Raw genomic sequence first — 6,927 nt, forward strand, 5'->3', positions numbered from 1 at the left:
TGCTCAGTAATGTCTGGCAATTGGTCCTATTCAGTTGCTTTTATGATGGGCTAATCACAATAGTTTGAGAAATTACTGCCGAGCCGACAGATTGATTGTATGTGCAGTGAGGTGCAGTGTGTGAGTGATTATATGCATCTGGTTTGTATTAGGGCTCTGTCGAGGGATATAAGGCGGTTACTGTACTATGAGCTACTGAGGTGTTCTGGTATCCATTTGGAGGAATCAGGACTGATGACTGAACTGTACAGAGAGACGGGGCTCACCCAGATAACTACTGCGCTTCCCTGATCAAACAAACCACCAGCAGAGACCTCTGTCATGCTCTCTCTCACTCTATTATCTTCCTTTTCTTCTCTGGTCTTTTCCCTCTCTGTTTTAGTCTTTTCCTTTTACTTTCTGCCCTTTTTCTCCTACTTTTATTCCTCTCTCCCTCATTCCTATTTAATTGCCACCTGCCACTCGCAATCAGCGGTATTCAGATACCAGGAATTTCCAGTGTCATAGTCAGGGGGTCGGGGAGATAAAGAGAGAGAGAGGAGATGACGAGAGGCGAAATGATCCGTGATTCATCAGGAGCTAAAGAGAAAGAGGAAGCGCTTTCTTTTTTTTTTTGTCTTGTCTTTAAAGGCAGCAAAAATGATTCAAGTGGAACTTTAAAAGAGGCGTTCAGGCTCCCAGGTGGAAATGTTATACCTGCGCGTAGATCTAAAGTGACACGAGGAGGGATGAGGGGGATCAAAGGCGGTCTGGCAGTGGAGGAGGCCAGACAATCACCCTAAAACAGATAATTGGCCAGTGTGGGATTTATAATGGAGCTGTCAAAGGGCTCGCTTTTCACAGCACAATGGTGTTTGTGTGTGTGTGCACGCTTGCATGCGTGTGTGCATATGCTACGTGCATGTGGACAGACAAGCTTTTAACATGGGGACTAAAGGTCGGTGTTAGGGTCCCTACATGCCTCTGGGGAACGTTTAGACGTCTGTAAAGACAGGAAGACGAGGGAGGAAAGACAAATAGAAGAGGGGAGTTGGCCACTATTGAGATCATTTGGCTTGTGTGTGGAATATTCTACAAAATTGTACTGTGGGGTTGTTTTACTTTGAAGGACATTTGAAGGTCCCAATGAAGTCTACAGAGAATAAATGTTGTAAAGTAACTATAGCTGCATGTAATAATTAATTTCATTAAGTAAGCTATTCTGTGAGAAAAAATCTAAATTTCAATGAATACTTCACCCACATAATGACCATTTCTATGTAAATTACTCACCCTCAGTTACATGGAATTCATGAGGAATACTTTGTTTTTCTTACATGCCTCCACAATGAAAGAGAATCCAAAAACAGCAACATTTTTCAAAGGAGTAAATGGTTTGTTGTGGTGGTTTTTGCATCTCTTTGGGGTAATGTGTCATTTTTAGGATTTTTTTCAGAGTTATGTCAGTCGGATCACATTTGGCTGTTCAATACAGATATTTAGAGATTAATTTTTTTTACATATCATGTTTTGAAGTTTGAACGGGCTCAGCAGGATGTTCTTTATTTTGGCAACAATAGATCTCGAAGAAAAAGCCAGAGACTTTGTTGTATTAAGTTGCTGTGAGCTGTAAATTCACCACTTCTGAGCTGAGGGTCTCTCCTCACTCCTCCTCTGTGTGGTTACCTGCGTGTCTGCAGCTCTCTGTACCAAAGAGAAGCGTGAAAGTCAAGAGCGCTCACTTCACAGCAAAACTAGGGGACAAAAATGTCCCCAGAAGTACACGGCACAGCACACTGACGAGTAATCTGAGTCAGACCCCTCTTTGAGGGATGACCTGGATCTCTGTCTTTCCCTGGTCATTTGTTGTTGTCTGTCTGGTTGGTGCGTGTTAATTTTACACACTACAAGTGAAGGCCAGGGGGTCTTCCTGATACTTTGGGTCGCTGGGCCTGTCAGCGCAGACCCAGTCTGCTCAAACTCATGCATTTTTACTAAAACCTTACTATATAAAACACTTAAGCATAAACAGTCTCATGGACTAAAGTGAGGCACACCTGGTGCATTCAGGGAAATTCAGGTGCAGAAGTGTTTTAAATACTGAGGTTTCAGCAAATATGCATGTGATGAGAGGTACTGAACAAATGAAACTTGAACTATACTGCATGAGTTGTTTGAAAGTTTGTAAGTAGATGTCTTGATATAGTTTTCCTGTGGTTAAACACGGTCCCCATGTACTTCAATCCATCGAGAGTCTTTGCCTTTTCAGATTCTTCGTTCATGGTGAAGGCAAGAGAGAAAAACAACGTTTTCTTCATGAATTCATCCTAACACGGGGTGAGTAATTGTAATACAAATGATCGTTTTGTGGGTGAAGTATTCCATTAAATTGTAACATTTTAGTAAAAATGCACGTTTAGGACGTACTGAGCATACAACTGATAGATGAGACTTGGATTATACTGTGCGAGTTGTATGACAGACACTTGATATAGTTTTGCTGTTGTTAAACGCAGACCCCTGTGACTCTAATTCATCAACATTTTTCTGTTTTTAGGATTCTTCGTTCACTGTGGAGGCTTACAGGAAATCTTCATGAATTCGACATAACATGGGGTGAGTAATTGATATAAAAATGGTTATTTTGGTGGTTAAGTATTCCTTTGAGGGTCACTTATTTCTGAGGATTTTAGACTTGATCGTATCGCTGTGAGTCCCATCCCGCATTGTTTTCTCCAACCAAACATCTACAACCCAAAACATTTTCAATTTAAAATGGGAAAAAAACACTTAGAAAATCACCAAAACCCATATGTTTTCGAAGCGAACCTAACTAATATCTGACATTTTTGCTTGACAAATGACTAATATCATTTTTAATTCTGTAAATGGTTTCAGCCCTCATAGTAACATTTTCATCTATTTTAGCAGTTTTGAAATAATTAATCCCAAATGTAATTGAATCAGTTATAGTCCAGAGGTTTAATGAAGAGAGAGGAGAGAGGAGGGGAGACTGACGGTCCTAATCCCACCTTGGTGGCCTGGCTTCCCTTCAACACAACAGGTTTCATAATTACCCCCTCTCCTCTGGCAGCTCACACTCACAGCTCTAACAGCAGGGAACTGGCTAATACTCTTCATCCACACACACACACACACACACACAGATCGTGGTGTTGGATCCGTCGTGAGCTGGTGACACGCAGCAAGAAGGACAGACAGAGGGGGACGGTGTGGTCGCTGTGACGCCCGTCCAAAATCTTTAAGAAAATCATTTGGCTGGCAGAAGGTGTAGTCGAGTGGCTGCCGGGGTCGACCGCATTTATTTTTCTTTCTGCTCCGGTCTGTCGGTCTCTCGCTGCCTGTGTGCGCCGCTCACCTAATTAACACAGTCACACAGCCAAGAGTGTGTTCGGCGGGAAAAAGATAACGGTTTCACTGTGGGACAGAGTGTGTATGAGAGGAGCGCAGCACATTGTGTCGATGTGTGTGTGCTTTTGATAGGATGTGCATGTAAATTCAGATTGAACATGCAGAGTTTTATATTACAACATGGGAATATACTCAAACATATACGTATATGTTGCATGTACACATTTTATTTTTTACACACAAAATGACACTTGGTACTTTTTGTTGTTTTACTATTTGACTTTTATTCCTTTACTTTTTGTAACATTATTTCTATGGTTGGCAATGGGAGACGGCTGCAAACTAAAAGTTCTGCAGCATAACTCATCATTGTGTTTGGTGGTACATTTTTAAAACTTGAATCTGAATCTTAAATGTTTTTATTTAGGCCAGTTTGCCCTTGAGTCTGTTTGGTCAGGTAGGAATTTTTGGTGAAATATCAAGTCAGTTAAAGGTGAAAGAATGCATCTTGAATGCAGGTCCTTACCGTCCTTACTGCAATGGTGCAGGTTCGAGTCTGGCCCCATCTAAGTGATTGTGTTACTTTGTTGCTTAGTCTGTTATATATCTGACCAGACTGAAGCAATTGTGTTGCAAAAATGAGCTGGGGTGATGCAGTCTGAGTGTGAGGAGGCTCATCAGAGTCAGCATAGACTAACTGCACTTCACAGACAAACTATGACGAAAAACTGCTGTGAAATCTAGCTGATGTGTAGTATCGTTATAGTGACTGTCTTGAAATTTCTCAAACAAAACCTCAAATTTATTTTGTACAAATTCTTCCTTTTATGCTCTGTGTATTGTCTATAGTTTATCTTATTTCTGGTACAAATGCATTTGTAACAGAGAGATATCTGAACTCACAGAAACCCATAGGGGGAAGCTGTATATGAATTGTATTTAAATTTTATTTTAGAATTTAATTATAAATTCTCTAATTACATTTAAATTAGTTATTTATTGAATTATGCCTAGACGCAGCTAATTATGTCACACATTTTTGTCAAATTACATTCGTATGTGCTTTTGTTAATTTACATCAGATTCCCCCGTCATTGCTACTTCCAGGCTTGACTGACACCATTGTGTTGTCATGACACAATCATGACCATTTAAAAAGGAATTGTGGATTTTTAATTAAACCCTCAGCATTTGTTCTCAAGAATACCTCTCTTTGTTCATCAGGGTGTTTTTTTTATTTTCTGAATACTGACTGACTCATTGCAGAGAGATAAAGTGCCCTGTGGAATGCACCTTCTCCATGTTTTCATGGTTAATGAACCGACCATAAAGGACTGCTCAGGTCATTAATAATAGATTAGGACCGTCTGGGTCTCTGGATAGCTGCTAAATAGCTTCTGAAGATGATGTGATGACATATTCCTGAATCAATAAATACACTGCACTTCAGCGCTCGCAGATATTTCAGCCTTGGGATTGTAGTTGCTTCGGTGCTCAGAATTGATTTCCTGCATCTTATTCTATTCATTATATCTTTCTCATCATGGTAAACTTGACCACTGAGTTTTCCTCAGTGCAGCTGCGACTATACTGTATTTCACACAGGCATATTGATGTCAGTGGTATATCTTAATCCCCACTGTATTGCACTGTTGTAACCCCTCCCACTCACTCGCTGTATGTTGGGTCCCCTTCACTCTTTGTTAAAATGTATTTTCTTTGTGATAACATTTTGACATTAGAATAAAAAAATGCATCAAATAACCTTAAAACACTAAATGTTCTTCAAAGGCAGCATTAAAGTTGCAAAAACATCTTCAATTAATAGTTATTAAGAGATAAACACTCAAAAATTGTGCTTCATCAGAACTGTGTGGGAGTTCAGACTTGATTGACAGTGGTCTCCATGGCAACAACATCCCAACTGTCATGACATTCCAATTCTGATGTTGCTGAATTCTGATTGGTGCACAGAAATATGTGACATCATCTTTTTTGAATAGAGCCCTGCCCACTTGAAACCAGTGAGAGGAGATAAAAGACCAGTACACAAATCTCTCATGAGAAAATAACTTTCCACCTCCTTTAATTAAAGCCCCTGAAAACTTAATCTCCAGTCTCTCTCCATAACATATATATACTGTATATTATATATATATATATATATATATATATATATATATATATATATATAATTTTGTGTATTGAAGTAAGCAACAATCAGTGTTAAAATCGAAGGAATAAAGGACTGCTTGACCAAATAACTTTTGTTATATTCTGATTCCAAATCTCATATTGCTGATATTGTCCTGATTGGTGCAAATACTGTTTATGACATCATGTTTTTCAAACAGATCACGGTCTACTTCAGCTATGGAGAAAAACTACTGAGTTGTCACAATACTGGATTTTCTCATTTCAATAGAACCCCTTAAAAAAACATTTATAACATAGATTTTTTATACCAATAAGAATGAATGACATTAAGGGCTGATAAGTTCTTTTTTTAAATAAAAAAAAGATAAATATAACATGGCAAAATGACTATTCTGTTCTTAGTTAGTATGGTGTAAAAATACATACGGTACAACAAAAAAAGTTCATTAAAGAGGAAAGAGTAAATTAAAGAGTCTATTGCCCAAAATATTTCACTAAAACACGAACTAAAAAAAATGTAAGTAGGCTCAACTAATTAATTTCTCTACGGGCACGTTTAGCTCAACCATTCTACAAGATGAAATATTACGTTAACCCATTACTGTTGCTGGGTAAAGTAGATATTTCTCTCATGGGCCAAGTAGCAGAGAACATCAGAATGACAGTAGTGAACAATAACAGTAAGAGAGAGCGAGAAGGTGCAGATGGTGTATAAATACTTATTCAATGTCAATGTATTTCAACGTTTTCAAATATTAAGAATCTATGCGCATCGGCAAATAGATATTTCTTGACAACAATAACCACAGTTGTTTGAACTTTGGCAGAAACAAAAGTTTGCCCATGCATCCTTAAAATAAAGCTGATTGAGAAAACAAATTTTCTTATTTAGTTATTTGTGTTTTCTGCCATTAAATTCGATTTTAATTGTCATTTAACGAAATGTTGGATCTAGATTTGGCTTTTTTGTTGGTCAGAATTCACCTTCAACTACATATTAATTCTGTGGGCGTTTTCTGCTGCTGATGAGATTGTTATGTAATGTCTCATTTGCATATCAAGGCAAATAGCTGACATTTTTTGCAGGGAGTGAAGCGAAACCAAATCAAATCCATCTCTGAAGCGAAGGCTGGGGTTGAGGTTAGGGGTTAAGATGAGTGTGAGTGTGTTTGGGGGGGTATTTATCGATAAACATAGAGAACAATAATGTTTTAATCTGATATTTGACCTCAGTGATGAACGCGCAAACGGATGTGAAAATGTTGCTGTTACAGCTTCATATTGTCCCACATTTTTCTCGTCAGTCTTGGATGAGAACTGTCACGATCCAGCGGATCTCTCTCCCCCTCATCACCGTCATTCTGTAACTCAGTTACTTCTGGATAAGATAACCATCCTTAGTTACGCAGCCAGTCCTCC

This window comes from Plectropomus leopardus, chromosome 16 (genome assembly GCF_026936395.1).
Source record: "Plectropomus leopardus strain MGB_pleo_1.0 chromosome 16, ASM2693639v1, whole genome shotgun sequence".
Taxonomy (NCBI): domain Eukaryota; kingdom Metazoa; phylum Chordata; class Actinopteri; order Perciformes; family Serranidae; genus Plectropomus; species Plectropomus leopardus.